We start from the raw sequence: 3357 nt of genomic DNA, 5'->3' as shown, positions 1-3357 counted from the left end.
GTCACACCCCGATATTTCCACGTATTACCGGTGGGCCCGGTGGGGAGTATCGTGACGTAGTTGATATCATCATAGTCAAACAACACAATTTAAATGCACAGCGGAAGCAAAAGATAAATATATTACAATCCGATATAAAGTAATATCAAAGTATTACAAATGGAAAGTAAAGGATCCACAGGCGGATCAAAGATAAAATGAAACATTGTTCAACAGACTTTAGGCATCTAAGCTTGCGAGACTCTTTATTGATGCTAGGAGTAGCCAGCCTATTCCGATTAGTACCTGCACTTAGCCTTTTTGGAAAATACGTCAGTTTTCACTGGTAAATGCAATTTAACTGACTCATTTTGAAAAGGTTTTAGAAAATTGATTTGAGTGCAAACGGCACAAAACTTTTTATAACTTGGAATAATTATTTGAATATAAACTTGTAAAAGATTTACATGTATCTTATGCGTTCAGTAGCCCGGGTCTACACCGGGTTAAAGACCAATAGACACACCACATGCTATAGTCCCGCAGCGGTTAATCCCGAAACCGGCGGTTATACCTTATTAATTATTTATGCACTAACGGGTGTACGCCAACACCCGCGTGCTTAGGTCGTGGCCATTTCTTAAAATGATCCAAGGATATCCGGGACATGGTCATTAACCCCCCAAAGGCTTTAAGCAAGCAAAACAATTTAAACAGGTCATTTCAATGATTTAATCTTCATTTGATTAAAGATTCAATGCCCGACTAAGCAGTATTTTATATACCGTACCCCAAGCCCCGTATAGGAAAATAAGTTAAAAGTATTTACCTGAGCAAATTTATACAATTTATCCCAGCCGTATACCACCAAGCAAGTACAAATAGATTTTACTGGGCTCCTAAATCTGGAACGAAGGCTTTTAATAACCTATTAGATTCCTAACGGGTCTTTAATTAAGCCTAAGCTTAGACCGGTTAGTTTTTAAAGGAGGATATGGCTCAATACGCATGATTATGCGAAAACCAGATTAGAATGTGGTTTAGACCCAACAAGCTTGTATACTTGTGTAATAAGGGTAAACTAAACACATTCTGGATTTTGAGATAAAAATGATAAGGTTTGACCCGTTTCGGCTAATTTATGCAAACTAGTTACATAAGCCGATCCGAACGCGAAAAGTGCGTAACGGGTAACCAAAAGAATCATAAACAGGTTTCCTAAGTTAATATGCCTTAAATATGTTGTGATATCAGTAGGATACCTTCCATTATGCCCAAAACGAATTTAAAACCAATTTATGCCCCGTAGGGGTATTTTGGTCATTTTAAAGATTATAAGAGAGATTAAATATTATTCTGAGTTACAGATCTGATTTAATCAGTAAATATACTTAATTTAATAAGTTATAACAGTAGGGTATCATATATATGTGAAATTTATTAATTATAACCATACTATGCACTGTAGGGGCATTTTGGTAATTTCACATAGGCTAAAAAAAGTCAAAACTGAAAACCTGTCTTTAAAACTTTTCCCTACTGTTGAAATATAAAAATTTACTGAATATATCAGTAGGCATCAACCCTTATATGTTTAAAATAGTTTTGATACATACTATGCGTTAAAAACGCTTAAAAGGCGATTTGGAGCCATTTTCGGGTTTTCAAAGGAAAGCTGATGTTTTTATTATTCCAGAAGGCTCAAAATATTTTATTTGTCATATTAGATCAGTAGAGAAAGGTTTAGCATAAAAAGGATTTGTAAAACTCATTTTATAGCCCAAAAGGGCAAAACCGACAACTACCGAATCAAGCTTAGAACCCTATGTTATGCTCAGCTTAAAAATAAATAAAAATCTCTAAAAATCCCAAAATATTATTTTATATCAGTAGGTAAAAAGTTTGGTATCAAAAATCGGGTTTAGATAGGATGTACGCTAATTATGCCTTTTAATTAATAAAAAGCTTTTCATTTACGCTAATGAGCATAACTCCTAATCTAGACCTCAAAGTGATGTCAAATTTTAGGGACAAGTTTATAATTCAGTAATAAAGATTATTGTCCTCTCACATTTTCAAAATTCTCTTTTTAGGGTCCAAAGGGCATCACGGTCAACATTTAGGCATTTAACGGAAACATGCATCAACTAGGAATTCTATGGAACCAAGTTGTATAACCTCGGAGGATTATACTAACTTATAATATGGTCCTAATGGAATCCTAAGGCATATCTAAACTAAGCTAAATCGGGTCAGAACTGAAAGTCAAAGCAAAAGTCAACTTTTGTGACTTTCGGTTCCGAACCGAGCCGATACTTAGAATTGTCGGGTTGAATCATGCTTAGGCATGTTCAACTAATACTTACCAAGTTATTAAAGTAAGAAAACTAATTTTATGATTATTATATTAATAGTTATGTATTTTTTTTAAAACTAACCCGTTTGACTTTTATTTGACCCGACAATTAAACTAAGTAAACGTGGTAATTAGGAGGTGCCCTTTTGAGGGTTAAACACCTACCTAATTACGGTCACGTAGCCATGTTCGTTGCGAACAATGACTCAACCATTTAAAAGTCAAAGCGTTTATCGATAACGCTTGACTTTTCGGTTTAAAATGCTAAATAATTAAACTAAGCATGAAGGAATTACTTACAAGAGTCCAAAGGACTGAAAGAGGTTCTCAAGAAGCTCAAGACCCTCAAAGAATTCAGAGCAAATCAGAAAAGAAGGAATGGTGCAAGTGAAACCCAAATCAAAGAGGGGTATTTATAGGATTTTGAGACCCGTTATGATCGTTCCTCAGTAAACGGGATTCGATCTCAGCCCTACAAGTATGCCCCTTGTTTTAGAAAACCATGGGTGTTCCAAATTCAGCCCATTGAATCAAGTATGTGAGACAAAGAGCAAAACCAAAGTTGGTTTTTAAGTTTCTGGTTGCTGGCATTAGTATACGGAACGTGTGAGGTCCTGTATACGGTCCGTAAGGACCAGGTCAGATCTGCATAACTTTCAATTGTTGACAGTTTTGGCCCCTGCACCTCCAAATGTCATTTCTGACACGTTTAAGGCCCGATAAACCATTTTTAAGGCTCTACAATGATGTCTAAGCATAGGGAACATGAAACATGCTCAAAAACATGCCAGATGTTGGTTCGTTTGGTCGTACGGTCCCGTTGTTCGGCTAATTACGACGAAACACGGACGGACGCTAAAAACGATCCAAATTACGCGACGAATGGAATTTTATCAAGCCAAACACTAAAATAAAATATTTTAGTGCTTATATAAATTTTGGGTGTCCGGGGATATTCAGAATGCAAGATATGCGCGAAAATGCAAACTTGTGCACTTTTTGACACTTTTAGTCCCTGCATG

This window comes from Helianthus annuus, chromosome 13, assembly GCF_002127325.2.
Source record: "Helianthus annuus cultivar XRQ/B chromosome 13, HanXRQr2.0-SUNRISE, whole genome shotgun sequence".
Lineage (NCBI taxonomy): Eukaryota > Viridiplantae > Streptophyta > Magnoliopsida > Asterales > Asteraceae > Helianthus > Helianthus annuus.
The sequence above is the reverse complement of the archived record's forward strand: the minus strand, read 5'-3'. Positions refer to the sequence as shown.